The sequence below is a fragment of the Oncorhynchus clarkii genome, chromosome 29 (genome assembly GCF_045791955.1).
Source record: "Oncorhynchus clarkii lewisi isolate Uvic-CL-2024 chromosome 29, UVic_Ocla_1.0, whole genome shotgun sequence".
In the NCBI taxonomy this organism is placed as follows: domain Eukaryota; kingdom Metazoa; phylum Chordata; class Actinopteri; order Salmoniformes; family Salmonidae; genus Oncorhynchus; species Oncorhynchus clarkii.
Genome location: NC_092175.1, coordinates 17503829 through 17524775, shown reverse-complemented (window position 1 = coordinate 17524775; position 20947 = coordinate 17503829).

The window sequence follows — 20947 nt, the reverse complement described above, 5'->3', positions numbered from 1 at the left end:
GCTTGCAGAAAAGGTCTCGATGAACCAAAGGATACACAGACCTTTTCTCCATGGAAAAACGGAAACTCACCCCCCCAACCTAAATTAGTATTACTTTGCACTCTGCTGGCGAGAACAAAAGACAGGACATCACACTCAGGTTCTAATCTAATCAATACATTACAAATATTTTCATATGACTCTCTCGTTGTACTGTTTAAAAATGTGTACACCCTCTCCCTCATGAAATTAACAAAAAAAATAATGATTACCACAAATGATTACCATCACAAATAGCAATAACTGTAGCAACCCTGTGTTTATGAATGCGGATATCGACTTGACCACTTCAGCATGGTTTTGTGGCACAGTTAATGCCACGCAGGGCTACGGTTCAGATGGTTAAGGGTCTGCCATCCACCACGGACAAGCTCACTCTCCCTGCCTGTCTCATTACACTATGGTCAGATCAAGCTAAACACAATGATCAGCTAAGGGGATTTTTATTTATTTTTATGTTGATGCTATACTTATAATTATATTAAGTTTATGCAATGATTTTCCAACAAAAGGATTAAGATTGAATCCTAATACACCTGCTCTTACGCTCGTCGGATGTGGCAGGGCTTGCAAACTATTACTGACCACAAAGGGAAGCCCAGCCGCGAGCTGCTAAGTGACAAATGCCTACCAGATGAGCTAAATTACTTCTATGCGCACTTGGAGGCAAACAACACTTAAGCATGCATGAGAGCACAAGCTGTTCCGGACGACTGTGTGATCACGCTCTCTGTAGCCAATGTAAGTAAGACCTGGAAACAGGTCAACATTCAGACGGATTACCAGGACGTGTACTCAGAGCATGCGCTGACCAACTAGCAAGTGTCATCACTGACATTTTCAAGCTGTCCCTGACCGAGTCTGTAAAACGTACATGTTTAAAGCACATCCTGTGCCCAACAACGCCAAGATAACCAGCCTAAATGACTACCGACCAGTAGCACTCACGTCTGTAGCCATGAAGTGCTTTGAAAGGCTGGTCATGGCTCACATCCACATCATCATCCCAGAAACCCTAGACCCACTCCAATTTGCATACCGCCCCAACAGATCTACAGATGACACAATCTCTATTGCATTCCACACTGCTTTTTCCCAGCTGGACAAAAGGAACACCTACGTGAGAATGCTGTTTAATGACTACAGCTCAGTGTTCAACAACATAGTGCCCTCAAAGCTCATCAATAAGCTAAGGACTCTGGAACTAAACACCTCCCTCTGCATCTGGATCCTGGACTTCCTGACGGACTACCGCAGGTGGAAAGGGTAGGCAACAACACATCTGCCACGTTAATCCTCCACACGTGGGCCCCTCATGTGTCCGTGCCTAGTCCCTTCTTACACTCCCTGTTCACCCACGACTGGTCAAGCATGACACCAACACCATCATTAAGTTTGCCGACGACACAACAGTGATAGGCCTGATCACTGATAATGATGAAACAGCCTATAGGGAGGAGGTCAGAGACCTCTTCCTCAACATGGACTTGGACTACAGGAAAAGGAGGGCCGAGCACTCCCCCATTCATATTGAAGGGCTGTAGTGGAGCAGGTCAAGAGCTTTGAGTTCCTTGGTGTTCACATCACCAACACACTATCATGGTCCAAAAACACCGAGACAGTTGTGAAGAGGGCAACACAACACCTATTTCCCCTCAGGAGACTGAAAAGGTTTGTCATGAGTCCTCAAAAAGTTCTACAGCTGCACCTTGAAGATCATCTTGACTGGTTGCATCACTGCTTTCTGAGGAAACTGCTCGCCACTGGGCGCTACAGAGGGTAGTGTATACGGCCAGGTACATCACTTGGGCCAAGCTTCCTGCCATCCAGGACCTCTATACTAGGTGATGTCAGAGGAAGGCCCTAAAAAGGGTCAAAGACTCCAGCCACCATAGTCATAGATTGTCTCTGCTACCGCACAGCGAGTGTTACTGGAGCACCAAGTCGAGGTCCAAAAGGCCTCTTACCAGCTTCTACTCCTAAGCCATAAGACTGCTGAGCTAAATGGTTACCTGGACTATTTGCATTGCCCCCCCCCCCCCTGTTTTTATGCTGCTGCTACTCGATTTTATCATCCATGCATAGTCACTTTACCCCTACCTACAGTTGAAGTCGGAAGTTTACATACACTTAGGTTGGAGTCATTAAAACTCATTGTTCAACTACTCAAAAAATGTCTTGTTAACAAACTACAGTTTTGGCAAGTCGGTTAGGACATCTACTTTGTGCATGACGCAAGTCATTTTCCAACAATTGTTTACAGACAGATCATTTCACTTATAATTCACTGTATCACAATTCCAGTGGGTCAGACATTTACATTCCATAAGTTGACTGTGCCTTTAAACAGCTTGGAAAATTCCAGAAAATGAGATCTTGGCTTTAGAAGCTGTTGATAGGCTAACTGACATCATTTAAGTCAATTGGAGGTGTACCTATGGATGTATTTCAAGGCCCACATTCAAACGCAGTGGCTCTTTGCTTGACATCATGGGAACATCAAAATAAATCAAACCTCAGAAAAGACCTCAGAAAAAAATTGTAGAGTCTGGTTCATCTTTGGGAGCAATTTCCAAACTCCTGAAGGTACCATGTTCATCTGAACAAACAATAGTACGCAAGTATAAACACCATGGGACCACGCAACTGTCATACCACTCAGGAAGGAGACGCGTTCTGTCTCCTACAGATTAGCGTACTTTGGTGCGAAAAGTGCAAATCAATCCCAGAACAACAGCAAAGGACCTTGTGAAGATGCTAGAGAAAACCCATACAAAAGTATCTATAGCCACAGTAAAATGAGTCCTAAATCGACATAATCTGAAAGGCCGCTCAGCAAGAAAGAAGCCACTGCTACAAAACCACCATAAAAAAGCCAGACTAGGGCGGAGCTAGCATGTTGGAGTGAACGGCTGTGTGTGAGAGGCTCCTGCAACTTTTTTGCAAAATAATCTAATTTAACCTACTTTATGGCACTTTTTACAACAAACGTTTCTTTCTAATACAAGATTGTAACTTTGTATATGAAAATGGCGAGTAATAAGCGACCAAAGGACAATAAATCCACAGCCGAGGCCTACTCCCCACTAAACAACGAGACAGACATGGCGGAAGGCACATGTAACAACGTGACACTTACAGAACTTACCCGGGCTTTGGGGGAGCTACGTGTTGCTATAGCTGAGGATCTTAAGGCCACTATTGCTGAACTGGACACCAAAATCGAGAGCATCATTCGAATGGTCGCTTTGCATGGCCAGAGTATTGTGGACCTTGAGAAAGCTTCTGAATTCAACGCTGGTAGGATCGACGAGTTAGAGAAGCTATGCACGTCATTGCAGGATAGTGTGCAGAGGCTTTCTGTGAAAGTGGTGGACCTGGAGGGCCGATCCAGACGTAATAACCTTCGCGTTGTTGGTCTGGCAGAGGGGGTGGAGGCGGGCTCTCGCCCCACCAACTTCTTCGCCAAGCTATTGAAGGATGCAATGGGATCGGATGTTTTGGCTTCGGATCCCCAGCTGGACCGTGCACATCGCTCCCTTGTCCCAGTGCCTAGACCGGGCCAATGTCCTCGCCCAGTAATCATCTGTTGTCACAGTTTCAAGACCAAGGATCTTATCCTGCGTGAAGCTCGAATGAGGGGCAACCTGTCACATAAAGGGCACCCATTCCGTGTCTATGAGGATTATGCGCCTGATGTGGCAAAGCATCGCACCGACTACAGAGATGTCATGACCAAACTCTACAAACTCCATTTTCGCCCAGCCTTGCTCTTCCCTGCAAGACTAAAAATTACCCGCCTTCCGGTGAGAAGATTTGGCTCTCCTCGGTTTTGGACGCAGAGAAGTTTATCCGGGAATATACGCCAATCCCCCGTACAGGTTAGAGTGCCTTGTCATTGTGTGTTAGGGTCTGCTCATGGACTCGAATCCATACTATACCATAATGGGTGAAACCGTATTAAACGGGCTCAACAAGGGCTACCGAACATGTAAGACGCTGAGCCGACCAATGGATGGCGGTCAGAGCTCTCATTTAACGTTAAATTCACTTTCATCCCGGCTGTGCTCAGAGCTATGCATATTTTTACTTCCAGGTTTGATCACTGACACCTTCGGATGGATATACTTATATTCCCCCACTTTTGTTTTATTTTGTTATTTATTTTACAATCCTTACATTATTCTTATTACTATACCATTTATTTATTGCTTGCAGGGGACTGGGGGTGATGGTTGGGAAGGGGCAAACGCAGACACCTGGCTAGCAAGTTGATGTTTTGTGCAGTTCTGCCTTTGTCTAGCCTGGTTAGCAAGTTGGTGTTTTGTGCAGTTCTGTCTTTGTCTCCCGACTAGATTCCCACCAGCCCTCTGTAGTGCTTGTGTCTGTGTAGGTCTGCGTACATATAATTACTATTTGTACTTTATTGCTATTTTCTCTTAGCATTTTAGTATTATGTATGTGTATATTTTAAATCAGTGTAGATTGTTATTCTGGGGTATGAATGTTTGTATGTGTATATGTGCATATGGATGTATATACATATTCTTTAAATATATATTTTTATATATGCATTTTTTTGTGTGGGTGTGTATGTGTGTGTATGTATGTATGTGTGTATGTGTGTATGTATATATATGTGTATATATATATATTGTATATATATATATATATATATACAATATTTTATTTATTTAATCTTAAAAAGGAAAAAATGTTCTGTATGTGTATGTGTGTATGTATGTATATATGTGTGTGTGTGTGTGTGTATATGTATATGTGTGTATGTATGTGTGTGTGTGTATATATATATATATATTTTATACAGACCAAAAGATTTTAGCAAATCTCTGGCTAACAGGCTTAGCACTTTAATTGGCAAATTGGTCCATTCGGATCAGACCGGCTTTATCCCTAACCGAAACTCATTCTTCAATCTCAGGCGCCTCTTCAACATTATGTATTCTCAGAGGTTACCCAACGTGGACCTTGCCATCATATCTCTTGACGCCGAAAAGGCCTTTGACCAAGTTGAGTGGCCCTATCAATTTAAGGTCCTACAGAAATGTAATATTGGAGATGGGTTCATAAATTGGATCCAGCTTTTATATAGGAACCCCTGTGTTAGAATACTCACTAACCAATCATTGTCGCCCCGATTTAACCTTTACAGGGGGACAAGGCAGGGTTGTGCGCTGTCGCCTATGCTCTTCGCCCTAATTATCGAACCGCTCGCTCAGACGATTAGATCTCATGCAGCAATACACGGCTATAATACTAAAGATACTCTAAATAAGATTTCCCTATATGCAGATGACATCCTCCTCTATGTAACAGAACCCCAGGCTAGTATCCCAGCTATTCTTGATGTGATCCATTTTTTTGGTACCTTCTCAGGATACAGAATAAATTGGAACAAGAGTGAATTAATGCCCATACGGTCGCAAAACACCTCCTGGCTAGATCATCTCCCAGTTAAGTTATCTTCAGAAAAATGTACCTACCTAGGAATTGTAGTTAAAGAGAATTTCCCCTCTCTGATGCAAAAACTCAAGGCAAACATACTATTTTGAGAACTCTCCCAATTTCTCTGCTCGGAAGAATTAATGCCATTAAAATGGTCTTCCTCCCACAACTGCTCTACCTATATCAGAACATCCCAGTATTCATACCTAAATCCTTTCATAAACAACGTGACTCAATTATCAATCCTTTCATCTGGGATTATAAAACACACAGGATAGGTAAAAAAAAAAAAACACCTCTGTAAATCCAAGATGGAAGGAGGATTGTCTCTCCCAAATTTTATATTTTATTACTGGGCCGCTAACCACGTTTTTGCTGGATGATGCACTTCCGTCATCCAGCTGGCTTAGTAGGGAGCGTGAGGAGTGTCACCCCTTCTCTATTGGCGCTGTGATTTTGTCGCCTGTCAATCTGGAGATGTCACTTTATTGTTACAATCCTATTATACATAGCACAGTCCGAATCTGGAAGCAAATTAAAGTCCACTTTGAGCTTAGACCAATGTCATTCATGCTCCCTGTTGCCAGGAATCCTTCCTTTGCCCCCTCTAACCTTGATAACACCTTTGAGCGATGGGGAGAGTTGGGGATAAGTACCATAGGGGATTTATACATAGAAGGGACCTTTGCTTCCTTTGAGTTGCTGAGGGAAACGTATAATCTTCCCAGAATAAATTTTTTCAGATACCTACAAATTAGAGACTAGGTTAGAAAACACCTCCCAACGTTTGGGAATGCTAAACCTTCCATGTTTGACGGATGCATAAAAATATGCCCCACCTCAGACAAACTTATATCGCGTCTATATGATGCTTTTCAATCTGTTAGCACACCTTCTACAGATGCCATTAAGGCAAAATGGGAGGAAGAACTAGGGACTGACATCTCGGTGGCAGACTGGGAAGAGAGCTTGGAGTATATCCACACATGCTCCATTAATTCCAGACATCGTCTCATACAATTCAAGGTATTACACAGATTACACCATTCCAAAACTAAACTGTATAGGATATTTCCTGAAACATCCTCTATGTGTGATAAATGTCAGGCTGTGCAGGGTACACTACACCACTGCTTTGCCCTATGCTCTAGCTTGCATGGTTATTGGTGTGCAATTTTTGGGATCCTCTCTGAAGTTTTAAAGACTTCAATAGATCCAGACCCGCTTCTGATAATCCTGGGAGTATCTGAGTCCCTAAACCGATTAACTAACCCCCAAAAACAACTAATCTCTTATGGTCTCATTTTGACAAAAAAACTAATATTGTTGTTTTGGAAAAGGAGGGAAGCTCCCTCTACTAAATTATGGCTCAGTGAATTGGCAAACACTGTACACTTAGAAAGAATTAGATATATTCTGAACAATAAATTATCAACATTTGATTAAATCTGGCAGCCTTTCCTTTCCTACTTGGACGTGTCGGCGCTGTGAATTTGTACTTATTAACGCACTCTCAATTGTAATATTTTAATCTACCTTTGGGCAGCATGTGCTGGCCCTGCCACCCGAGCAGTTGGGGGGGTGTTTTGTATGTCATGTTTTGTATTATTTGTGGTGTATGTAAACTTCCGACTTCAACTGTACATGTACACTACCATTAAAAAGGTTGGGGTCACTTAGAAAAGCACATTTTTTTGTCCATTAAGATAACATAAAATACATCAGAAATACAGTGTAGACATTGTAGATGGAAACGGCTGATTTTTATGGAATATCTACATAGGCGTACAGAGGCACGTTATCAGCAACCATCACTCCTGTGTTCCAATGGCGTGTTGTGTTAGCTAAGCCAAATGTATAATTTTAAAAGGCTAATTGATCATTAGAAAACCCTTTTTCTTGCACAACAAGAAAAACAAATAAACACGCAACTGGTTTTATACATTTACCTCTGAAGGTTACATTCAGTAATCTTACTCTGATTTGTCATCCTGAGGGTCCCAGAGATAAAATATAGCATAGTTTTGTTTGATAAAAGCCATTTTTATATTCAAATGTAGGAACTGGGTTTTACAGTTGGAACCCCTGCTGTGTCTTCCCCCCCATCTAGATGTGTGAATTATCCATCGTGTATGACATTCCTGGGAGTGTGTAAACTTCCATTTTTTTATTACCATATAATGTTCTCTATAATTATGTATTTGAAAATGTATCAATTGACCAATTCCGCACATTTGGCAGATACAACATTTTGAGCAGTAACACAATGTTTCATTGGATCATGATTAATTTACTCAATGGTTAATTGAAACTTTGAACATACACTACTGTCATCTAGTGGTCAGCATTTAAATTGCACCTAGACTCTTAAGTGATTTAACGGCCTTTCTCTTGCATTTCAAAGATGATGGAACAAACATAAATGTTTTTTTCTTTGTATTATCTTTTACCAGATCTAGTCTTTTACCAGATCTAAACTTCAAAGTGTTTCCTTTCAAATTGTATCAAGAATATGCATATCCTTGCTTCAGATCCTGAGCTACATATTTGGGTGTGTCATTTTAGGCTAAAATTGAAAAAAAGGGTCCGATCCTAGTATTTCCACTTTATACCACTGGTCGTCTCAAATAAAACTGTGAAGGACTTTGGCGTTACTCTGGACCCTGATCTCTGTTTTGACGAACATATAAAAAATATTTCAAGAGCGGTCGTTTTTTCTATCTTCGTAACATTACAAAAAACAGAAACTTTTTATCCAAAAAGAATGCAGAAAACCTAATCCATGCCACTACAAGATTAGACTACTGCCATGCTCTACTCTCCGGCTACCTGGATAAAGCACTAAATAAACTTCAGCTAGTGCTAAATACGGCTGCTCGAATCTTGACTACAACCCCAAAATGTTATAATTTTACTCCAGTGCTACCCACTCTAGACTGGCTTCCTGTTAAGGCTAGGGCTGATTTCAAGGTTTTTCTGCTACCCTACAAAGCACTACATGGCCTTGCTCCTACCTATCTCACCGATTTGGTCCTGCCGTACATACACTACCTACACGTATGCTACGGTCAGAAGACTCAGGCTTTATTGTTTTCAGAATATCTTGCTGAAGACAAGGGTTTCTCCTATAGAGCTACATTTCTATGGATTGGTCAGTTATATAACTCAGCAAAAAAAGAAATGTCCTCTCACTGTCAACTGCATTTATTTTCAGCAAACTTCAGATTCAACAACTGAGACATAAACTGAACAACTTCCACAGACCTGACTAACAGAAATGGGATAATGTGTCCCTGAACAAAGGGGGGGGGGTCAAAATCAAAAGTAAGTCAGTATCTGGTGTGGCCACCAGCTGCATTAAGTACTGCAGTGCATCTCCTCCTCATGGACTGCACCAGATTTGCCAGATCTTGCTGTGAGATGTTACCCCACTCTTCCACCAAGGCACCTGAAAGTTCCCGGACATTTCTGGGGGGAATGTCCCTAGCCCTCACCCTCCAATCCAACAGGTCCCAGACGTGCTCAATGGGATTGAGATCTGGGCTCTTCGCTGGCCATGAAAGAACACTGACATTCCTGTCTTACATGAAATCCCGCATAGAATGAACAGTATGGCTGGTGGCATTGTCTTGCTGGAGGGTCATGTCAGGATGAGCCTGCAGGAAGGATAACACATGAGGGAGGAGGATGTCTTGCCTGTAACGCACAGTGTTGAGATTGCCTGCAATGACAACAAGCTCAGTCCGATAATGCTGTGACACACCGTCCCAGACCATGACGGACCCTCCACCTCCAAACGATACCGTTCCAGAGTACAGGTCTCGGTGTAACGCTCATTCCTTCAACGATAAACGCGAATCCGACCATCAACCCGGGTGAGACAACCGCGACGTGTCAGTGAAGAGCACTTTTTGCCAATCCTGTCTGGTCCAGCGATGGTGCGTTTGTGCCCATAGGCGACGTTGTTGCCGGTGATGTCTGGTGAGGACCTGCCTTACAAAAGGCCTACAATCCCTCAGTCCAGCCTCCCTCAGCCTATTGCGGACAGTCTGAGCACTGATGGAGCGATTGTGCGTTCCTGGTGTAACTCGGGCAGTTGCTGTTGCCATCCTGTACCTGTCTCGCAGGTGTGATGTTCGGATGTACCGATCCTGTGCAGGTGTTGTTACACATGGTCTGCCACTGCGAGAACGATCAGCTGTTCGTCCTGTCTCCCTGTAGCACTGTCTTAGGCATCTCACAGTACAGACATTGCAATTTATTGCCCTAGCCACATCTGCAGTCCTCATGCCTCCTTGCAGCATGCCTAAGGCGTGGACCCTGGGCATCTTTCTTTTGGTGTTTTTCAGAGTCAGTAGAAAGGCCTCTTTAGTGTCCTAAGTTTTCATAACTGTGACCTTAATTGCCTACCATCTGTAACCTGTTAGTGTTGGCCGTTCCACAATTGTTTATGTTTCATTGAACAAGCATTGGAAACAGTGTTTAAACCCTTTACAATGAAGATATGTGAAGTTATTTGGATTTTACGAATTATCTTTGAAAGAGGGGCGTTTCTTTTTTTGATGAGTTTAGATCCATGTGAGAGACGGAGACTGTCTCAACCTTTAAGTCTTTACTGAAGACTCATCTCTTCAGTAGGTCGTATGATTGAGTGTAGTCTGGCACAGGGGTGCAAAGGTGAACGGCAAGGCACTGGAGTGACGAACCACCCTTGCACTCTCTGCCTGGCCAGCTACCCTCTGACCCTATTATGGGGGCTAAGTTACTGGCTTACTCGCACTCTCCCATCCTTTCTGTCTTCGGACTCGTGCAGAGGGGGAGATCTTTGTGGGCTCTATTCAGCCTTTTCACAGGGTAGTAAGTTAGTGGTCTGTTGATATCCCGTTGGGGGTGTGAGGGCTGTGCGATGGGTTGGCTCTGTCCAGGGGTAACTTTGGATGGGCTAACAGTGTCCCCTGACCCCCCTGTCTCAGTCTCCAGTATTTAGGCTGTAATAGTCTATGTGCCAGTGGGCTAGTCAGTCTGTCATATCTCATGTAATTAGTCTTATCTGGTGTCATGTGTAATCTTAGGTATGCTCCCTCTAATTATCCCATCTCTCTCTCTCGCCCTGAATCCTAGGAGGACCTGAATCCTAGGACCATGCCTCAGGACTACCTGGCCTGATGACTCTTGGCTGTCCCCGTCCCCAGTCCACCTGTTTGTGCTGTTGAACCAGTTTCTGCTGTTCTGCCTGCAGCAATGGAACGCTGACCTGTTCACTGAATGTGCTACCTTGTGATGTTGATTTAGTGTCTGTTGTTCTGCCTGCAGCTACGGAATGCTGATCTGTTCACCGGTCATGATACCTTGCCCCAGACCTGCTGTTTCGACCCTCTCTCTCTCCCTAGGTTCCTGCCTTTCTAGGGAGTTGTTTCCCTAGGCACTGTTTTGCTACATCTACATTCCTTGCTCTCTGGGGTTCTAGACACCGTTTCTGTATAAGCACAACTGCAGACGTCAAAAGTGCTTCATAAATGCATTTGATTGATTGATTGAGTGATTGATTGATTGGGTGATGGAGTGATTGATTGATTGATTGGTTGATTGATTGGTTTATTAAAATATACATATATCTTTATGAAATCCTGAAACAATCCAAACATGAAAATTGAATTCACATAGTAACATTCCTTTTGTCAATACAAGTCTTTACACCACCGACAGCGTCAGTAATCTCCAAGGCTCCATGGGAACATCCCACTCTGGAGAATACCACGACGTAGATGTGCTTAATTCTAGTGATATGCAAACATTCGGCCATCTATCTGGACAATTAGTCATCACGCTTGGCCTTGATGCCAGTTAGTCGCAGACGCATCTTCATCACTGACCTTCATCATAGTTCACATTCGTTCACTTGCTCTTATTTTTCCACTACAGCTGCTTCTAACTACATTGCTGCACAAATTAAACGTGGTGACACACGCACCAGGACTGTGTGTAATCTATGAGTCAGTGTCACGTTCTGACCCTAGTATTTGTGTTATTTGTTTGTTTGAATTGGTCAGGACGTGAGTTGGGTGGGCATTCTATGTTTTGTGTGTCTAGGTTGTTTTTCTGTGTTCGGCCTAGTATGGTTCTCAATCAGAGGCAGGTGTCGTTAGTTGTCTCTGATTGAGAATCATACTTAGGTAGCCTGGGTTTCACTGTTTGTTTGTGTGTGATTGTTTCCGTGTCTGTGTTTTACACCACACGGTACTGTTTTCGGTTTCGGTATTTCACCTTACGTTTATTGTTTTTGTATGGAGTGTTCAGTTTATGTGTTTTAATAAAAAACCATGGACACTTACCACGCCGCATATTGGTCCTCCGATCCTTCTCGCCTCTCCTCTTCAGACGAAGAGGAGGAAAACCATTACAGAATCACCCACCAAGCAAGGACCAAGCGGCGTGGTAATGAGCAGCAACAGCGGCCGAAGACACAAGACTCCTGGACGTGGGAGGAAATCCTCGATGGGAGAGGACCCTGGGCAAAACCAGGGGAGTGTCGCCGTCCCAAGGTGCGGCAGGAGAAGCAACAGCAGCAGCAGCAAAAGCAGCAGCAGGAGAAGCAACAGAAGCAGCAGAAGAAGCAACAGCAGCAGCAGCAGCAGACATGTCAGGATTCCTGGACATGGAATGGTGTGTTGGATGGCAAGGGTTGCTACACATGGGAGGAGGTCCAGGCTGGTAGGGGAACAGGTGGAGGCATTGAGGAGAGCAGAGGCAGCCGGAGAGAGGAGCCATCGATACGAGGGAACGCGACTGGCAAGGAAGCCCGAGAGGCAGCCCCAAAAATGTATTGGGGGGAGGCACTTGGAGATGTCGGCGAAGCTGAGGGCTGAGTCTGAGAGGGTCGAGGAGTTATTGGACAGATTGGAGGAGAGTGAACAGATGGGAGATGAGGAGACACTCGAGGAGTTGTTAATACAATTGGAGGAGAGTGAAGAGAGAGAGCTGTTGATTTGGCGTAGTATGCAAGGCATTCGCCCTGAGGTGAGTGTCCCCAGCCCGGTACCACCAGTGCCGGCACCCCGCACCAGACTGTCTCTCCGTCCCATCAATACAGGTGCTCCCACCTGTCCGTCGCTACCAGAGTTTCTGCCCCTCAGTCCAGAGGCGCCAGAGCTCCTCTGTCCAGCGCTGCCAGAGCCTTCCTCCTCTAGTCTGCCAAGCACCGCCTGAGCTGCCCGTCTGCCGAGCGCCGCCTGAGCTGCCCGTCTGCCCAGCGCCGCTAGAATCTCCCGTCTGTCCAGAGCCACTGGAGTTTCACGTCTGTCCAGAGCCGCTAGAGTCTCCCGTATGTCCAGAGCCGCTAGAGTCTCCCGTATGTCCTGACACGCTAGAGTCTCCCGTCTGTCCAGAGCCGCTCGCTAGAGTCTCCCGTCTGTCCAGAGCTGCTAGAGTCTCCCGTCTGTCCAGAGCCCCTAGAGTCTCCCGTCTGTCCAGAGCCGCCAGTCTGTCATGAGCCGCCAGAGCCGCCAGTCAGCCAGAGCCGCCAGTCAGCCAGGATCCGCCAGAGCCGCCATTCAGCCAGGATCCGCCAGAGCTGCCATTCAGCCAGGATCTGCCAGAGTTGCCAGCCAGCCAGGAGCTGCCAGAGCCGCCAGCCAGCCAGGAGCTGCCAGAGCCGCCAGCCAGCCAGGAGCTGCCAGAGCCGCCAGCCAGCCAGGAGCTGCCAGAGCCGTCAGCCAGCCAGGAGCTGCCAGATCCGTCATCCAGCCAGGAGCTGCCACAGCTATCAATCAGCCTGAGCTGCCTCTCAGTCCTGAGTCACCCCATAGTCCTGAGTCACCCCATAGTCCTGAGTCACCCCTCAGTCCTGAGTCACCCCTCAGTCCTGAGCTACCCCTTAAGTCCAGAGGTGTCCCTCAGTCCGGTGGGCCTGTTGTTTAGGGTTCCCAGGTCAGGGTCAGCGGCAAGGGTCGCCGTTCCTAGGAGACCACAGAGGCGGACTAAGACTATGGTGGAGTGGGGTCCACGTCCAGCTCCAGAGTCGCCACCGCGGACAGATGCCCACCCTATAGGTTCAGGTTTTGCGGCCGGAGTCCGCACCTTGGGAGGGGGGTAGTGTCACGTTCTGACCCTAGTATTTGTGTTATTTGTTTGTTTGAATTGGTCAGGACGTGAGTTGGGTGGGCATTCTATGTTTTGTGCGTCTAGGTTGTTTTTCTTTGTTCGGCCTAGTATGGTTCTCAATCAGAGGCAGGTGTCGTTAGTTGTCTGATTGAGAATCATACTTAGGTAGCCTGGGTTTCACTGTTTGTTTGTGGGTGATTGTTTCCGTGTCTGTGTTTTACACCACACGGTACTGGTTTCGGTATTTCACGTTACATTTATTGTTTTTGTATGGAGTGTTCAGTTTGTGTTTTAATAAAAAACCATGGACACTTAGCACGCCGCCTATTGGTCCTCCGATCCTTCTCGCCTCTCCTCTTCAGACGAAGAGGAGGAAAACCATTACAGTCAGGTTCTCTATCTCTCTTTCTGTCTCTCTCTCTTTATCTTCGGGGGAAGTCAGTTTGACCGGGAAGCATCCCTCGGTTTCTCAGTTCTCTGTAGATTCCCACTGTGGACTTTAGAGGGGTCAAACCTTCATCAGAATAGACATGCCAGAAATCCTTTCACAATCAATTAGTGTAATCATCATAACACCACAACTCACACATACTGATCATCAGTTTACAATTCATTTACCACTGTGCATAATCTACTGATATGAGTGTTTGGTAATATGGGGTCCCTACCCTTCGTAGAGATTTTCTCTGTCCCAAATGGCTTTTCGAAAGAAGCGCACTTAACAGGGATTAGGGTGCCATTTGGACATAGCCCAATGGTATTCCATAGGGGGTCCATCTTAAATGATTCATCACCAGTTGAGTCATTATGGAAATGTCAGTTGTCCCTATGGGTGGCTGTAATGTCTCATGTTGTGGTTGTAGTGGGCCTGACTAACGACCTCTGTGACAGGCTTCGTGCTGACAGATGATCATATGTCTCTAATGAGGTTCTGTGTGACGTGCAGTCAGGGACCGCATCATCCTATTGATTAAGACCAGCAGTGGCAGAGTCATACACACACCTTCACGCACATCTGTCAAACATAATCATTATCCCCCCCCCCCCCACACACACACACACACACACACCTACACATACATCTGTCAAACATAATCATTATCCCCACACCCACCCACACACACATGCACACCCATCATAACCGCACACCCGTCATATACACCCATCACACACACACGTGCACGCATGCACACACACCACTGCAAACTCACACAATTAAGTATCCATGTCACATGGAGCTCTCAGCCATTAGATTGGCTCCCTAGGGCATGGATCATCACTCTATCACAGAGTCATGGAACAGCCATATTGTAAGTCACGCTGGAGAAAAGCTGTTGTTGTTCCTCTCTCTCATTTTGCATGTTACTGTACAGTGCTGTCTTGAAGGGGTGATATAAGGTTATCGACCCCTGTTTGCAACTATAATGTTGACTCTGCTTGAGGTTATTAGTAGTACGCTGACGTTGTGGCTGCTTTCATTTTCCAATCAAGAGTGTCTATACAGCAAACTGAGGCCAAAAGTATAGTGCTGCTGGATGTGGATTTGGAAGGAGGTGAGAGGGAATATTTTAATATCAAATTGCTCTGTGGTGGTGTTTATCACCTGTTGATTCACATGCCCTCCTCCTGATTTTTTTTGTTAAACTGGTAGAAGTGTCAAACTGTGCACTGCTGCAAATGGGGTCTCTTACCTCTCTTAACCATCTCTCACACACACCAAACATAACATTTTGGTCTCAGTATAACGTTGGAATGAATACCAATTTTACCCTGTAGCACATTCATGCCAGACAAAACAATCGGCATTGTGGAGTTGGCCAGAGCAAGCTCTGTGCAATGTTTACAGTCTTGTTGTGTTGGTCTAGGCTACTCATGGGGGATTTAAACAGGAGATTTAAACAGGCTTGCTGTGGGAAAACACCACTTTTCAGGCCAGGCTCAATACGGTTGTTAAATACATATTGGCTGCAACCTGGGGTCTCATTAAATGCAGGACTCAACGACAATGATGGAACTATAGAGTCAGGGGGGACATATAAAATACTGTTTCAACGTGAGGACTAAGAGACGACTGCGAGAGACACAGCAAGGGAGGGAGGGAGGGAGATGACAGTGCGAGAGAGAACGAAAGGGTCTGGAGGGAGATGACAGTGCGAGAGAGAGCGAAAGGGTCTGGAGGGAGATGACAGTGCGAGAGAGAACGAAAGGGTCTAGAGGGAGATGACAGTGCGAGAGAGAGCGAAAGGGTCTGGAGGGAGACGACAGTGCGAGAGAGAGCGAAAGGGTCTGGAGGGAGATGACAGTGCGAGAGAGAATGAAAGGGTCTGGAGGGAGATGACAGTGCGAGAGAGAGCGAAAGGGTCTGGAGGGAGATGACAGTGCGTGAGAGAACGAAAGGATCTGGAGGGAGATGACAGTGCGAGAGAGAACGAAAGGGTCTGGAGGGAGATGACAGTGCAGGAGAGAACGAAAGGGTCTGGAGGGAGATGACAGTGCGAGAGAGAACAAAAGGGTCTGGATGGAGATGACAGTGCAAGAGAGAACGAAGGGGTCTGGAGGGAGATGACAGTGCGAGAGAGAACGAAAGGGTCTGGAGGGAGATGACAGAGGGACGGAGTAAAACTATCTTAAGAGAAAAACAATGGAGAGTAAAAGGAAAAGAGAAACAAGGGGACTGACAGACAGACATATAGACAGAGAAGGATAATAGTAGAGACAGTCTGTCTGGTCTTGATAGTCCGCCAGTGTTGGTCAATCTCTCCTATGCAGCATCGGCGATGGTAGCAGTACGACAGAGAGACAATACTGGGCTGTTCATCACTATTTTGGTGCCTCAGTGTCATCTCAATTTTTTTTTACTCAGGATGAATCTAATTAGACAATATTTCATCAGCCATTTCATTTCCAAGTTACTTTTAATCATCCTGGCAGCAAATGACAGCGTTATCCCAATGAAATAAATCACAGACAGGGACTGGAGCAGAGAGGATGATCCTTAAGAGTTAAAATACCAGAGAAATTGTGTTCTGTTGGAGACCGGGCTTGTGCGGTGGACAAGATCTGGTGTAAGTCTTATCTGGTGTCCTGTGTGAATTTAAGTATGCTCTCTCTCTCCCTCCCAGAGGACCTGAGCCCTAGGACCATGCCTCAGGATTACCTGGCCTGATGACTCTTGGCTGTTCCCTGTCCACCTGGTCGTGCTGCTGCTCCAGTTTCAACTGTTCTGCCTGTGGCTATGGAACCCTGACCTGTTCACCGGACAGCTACCTGCTGTTTTCGATTCTCTCTTTCTCTCTCTCCCGCACCTGCTGTTTCGAACTCTGAATGCTTGGCTATGAAAAGCCAACTGACAGGTTGCACCCTCTACAACCACTGTGATTATTATTTGACCCTGCGGGTCATTTCTGAACGTTTGAACATCTTGAAGAACAATTTGGCCTTAACGGCCATGTACTCTTATAATCTCCACCTGGCACCTGGTTCCTCTCTAGGTTTTTTCCTAGGTTCCTGCCTTTAGGGAGTTTTTCCTAGGCACTGTACTTCTACATCTGCATTGCTTGCTGTTTGGGGTATTAGGCTGGGTTTCTGTATAGCACTTTGTGCCATCTACTGATGTAAAAAGGGCTCTATAAATAAATTTGATTGATTGATGTTGCAGCGTTGCGTATTTATAGCCCATTTGTTTGTGAGAAAATGTGAATGGGATCTTATTTTGTTTATATTCAAACATGGGCTGCCCTTATATAAAAAGAAAAAACAGGCTTGTGGCAAACAGTTGTGGCAAACCTTTGGCCAATTTGCGGCACATTTTTCACATGCAAATTCGTTTTGTGGTAATCTGTTGCAGTAAATTTTTGGCAACTTGTGAACTTCTGGCAAACAATTCTGGGAAACATGTGGCTAACATTCTGTTTGCTGCAAACTCAATATGAATATTTAAATTAAATCAGGTTTTTGGCTAACGTGTGTTAACATTGTAAGGTATAACTAACTAAAAGACGTGTCTTTAAATGAACTTACTTCACAGAGAAAAAAAATGAAATACACTAACTGTAGTGAATATACTTAACATGTATTCAATGTCTTCAACATCTAAAAATACATCCAATGCAGCTTCAAATTATCAGAATGATAGTGAATAAAATAGCAAAGACTCAATATTTCCCCCCCCCAAAAAAATTCATATTTTTGTTTAATCTTTTACATGAGAGAAAATTGAACACTATTGGGATGTTGACCTTATGTTTAAAGGGACAACTAAATAATTATCTACATGAGCCAAGTGATAACTGAGCAAAATATTTCAACCAATGGAAATGTAAAAGATAATCAACATTTAAATAACTATAACATCAAAAACTAAATCAAACCCGGTTCAGAACTAAGTCCTTCATCCCACCCCTCCCTTTCCTACACTCAAAAATGAAGATACAATGTTGAATTTCAAATTATTAATTATTTCAGAACATACACTCAGAATTGTCCACAATGTACTAGAATATATACATTTCTAAATAGCACATTGAAACAAAGCCCTATTGTCTAAATATTTGTTCATTCACAAGATAGGTTTTCATAAAATAGGATTGATTATTAGAATGTATTTATATTATTTTATGAACCAAACATCAGACTAAAGCCTCAGCTGAACCCGATGAGCACACTCAGACTGCAATCTGAGAAAAACAAAGCACGTGTGAGTGACACTGTCTTAAGTGGTATAAAGACAGATCTATATGACAGATCCAGACGATACACATTCACTGACACACTTCCACTATCGGAGGATTTGTGCAAAGCATGGAGCCATCCTGACAATGCCATCCCACACGCAGATGAACAAAACAGGAGGCGCGTACTAACTGTGAAAACAAACCAATACTGCCTGATGACTGAGGCTACTGAGGGCTAAATAAAGGGAAGGTAATCAAGGTGATGATGAAGTCAGGTGTGTGTAATGATGGGGAGCAGGTGTGCGTAATAAAGGTTTCCAGGACCAGTGGTTAGTAGACCAGCGATGTCAAGTGCTGGAGAGGGAGAGGGGGCGGGAGCGGGAGTTGGCGTGACAGCGACAGTGACAGTCATTTAAATCAGTCAACACCCAATCCCTGTTTGACGCCTACATCTTCCATTCATTTGAGGCTGGATCTCATAGGTTAATTTACATAACACTAATTACATTTCTCTCCAACCATTTCATGCTGATGAATTACCTGATGAATTAACTGACACATTAAAAAAAAGTCATGACCGGGCAGATGGAAACATGAAATGCCAATACAATAAATGCCTACAGACATTTTGTTCATTCGACCTGGTGTTATTTTTGTGCCATTAAAATGGATTATGCAAGAAATGAAGTTGGAAACTCCTTTATTTGCAAATATTGATACAATTACCATCGTATTGAAGAAACTTGGAGTCACGCGATGATATGGTGTGTGGTCCTCCCACTATGACTCAGGAAAGCATGCAATTTATTAGGCTACAGATTAAATAAATTATGACAAACATAATTTGCACAACACAGGGTGGTTAATGTGCAAGGTGATGAGCTTGATGCTGCTTTCCAATAAATATTGAGTGTCTTATTCTGGTGACATGATGATAGATGCTTGGCTGCCATATTTTCTCCGGTGGGAAAATAGCACATTGTTTTATGTATTCGCATGAAAATCTGTCGCAAATTGGATGGAAACCTACAGTGCCTTGCGAAAGTATTCGGCCCCCTTGAACTTTGCGACCTTTTGCCACATTTCAGGCTTCAAACATAAAGATATAAAACTGTATTTTTGTGTGAAGAATCAACAACAAGTGGGACACAATCATGAAGTGGAACGACATTTATTGGATATTTCAAACGTTTTTAACAAATCAAAAACTGAAAAATTGGGCGTGCAAAATTATTCAGCCCCTTTACTTTCAGTGCAGCAAACTCTCTCCAGAAGTTCAGTGAGGATCTCTGAATGATCCAATGTTGACCTAAATGACTAATGATGATAAATACAATCCACCTGTGTGTAATCAAGTCTCCGTATAAATGCACCTGCACTGTGATAGTCTCAGAGGTCCGTTAAAAGCGCAGAGAGCATCATGAAGAACAAGGAACACACCAGGCAGGTCCGAGATACTGTTGTGAAGAAGTTTAAAGCCGGATTTGGATACAAAAAGATTTCCCAAGCTTTAAACATCCCAAGGAGCACTGTGCAAGCGATAATATTGAAATGGAAGGAGTATCAGACCACTGCAAATCTACCAAGACCTGGCCGTCCCTCTAAACTTTCAGCTCATACAAGGAGAAGACTGATCAGAGATGCAGCCAAGAGGCCCATGATCGCTCTGGATGAACTGCAGAGATCTACAGCTGAGGTGGGAGACTCTGTCCATAGGACAACAATCAGTCGTATATTGCACAAATCTGGCCTTTATGGAAGAGTGGCAAGAAGAAAGCCATTTCTTAAAGATATCCATAAAAAGTGTCGTTTAAAGTTTGCCACAAGCCACCTGGGAGACACACCAAACATGTGGAAGAAGGTGCTCTGGTCAGATGAAACCAAAATTGAACATTTTGGCAACAATGCAAAACGTTATGTTTGGCGTAAAAGCAACACAGCTGAACACACCATCCCCACTGTCAAACATGGTGGTGGCAGCATTATGGTTTGGGCCTGCTTTTCTTCTGCAGGGACAGGGAAGATGGTTAAAATTGATGGGAAGATGGATGGAGCAAAATACAGGACCATTCTGGAAGAAAACCTGATGGAGTCTGCAAAAGACCTGAGACTGGGACGGAGATTTGTCTTCCAACAAGACAATGATCCAAAACATAAAGCAAAATCTACAACGGAATGGTTCAAAAATAAACATATCCAGGTGTTAGAATGGCCAAGTCAAAGTCCAGACCTGAATCCAATCGAGAATCTGTGGAAAGAACTGAAAACTGCTGTTCACAAATGCTCTCCATCCAACCTCACTGAGCTCGAGCTGTTTTGCAAGGAGGAATGGGAAAAAATTTCGGTCTCTCGATGTGCAAAACTGATAGAGACATACCCCAAGCGACTTACAGCTGTAATCGCAGAAAAAGGTGACGCTACAAAGTATTAACTTAAGGGGGCTGAATCATTTTGCACGCCCAATTTTTCAGTTTTTGATTTGTTAAAAAAGTTTGAAATATCCAATAAATGTTGTTCCACTTCATGATTGTGTCCCACTTGTTGTTAATTCTTCACAAAAAAATACAGTTTTATATCTTTATGTTTGAAGCCTGAAATGTGGCAAAAGGTCGCAAAGTTCAAGGGGGCCGAATACTTTCGCAATGCACTGTAACTAATGTCTTGACTTG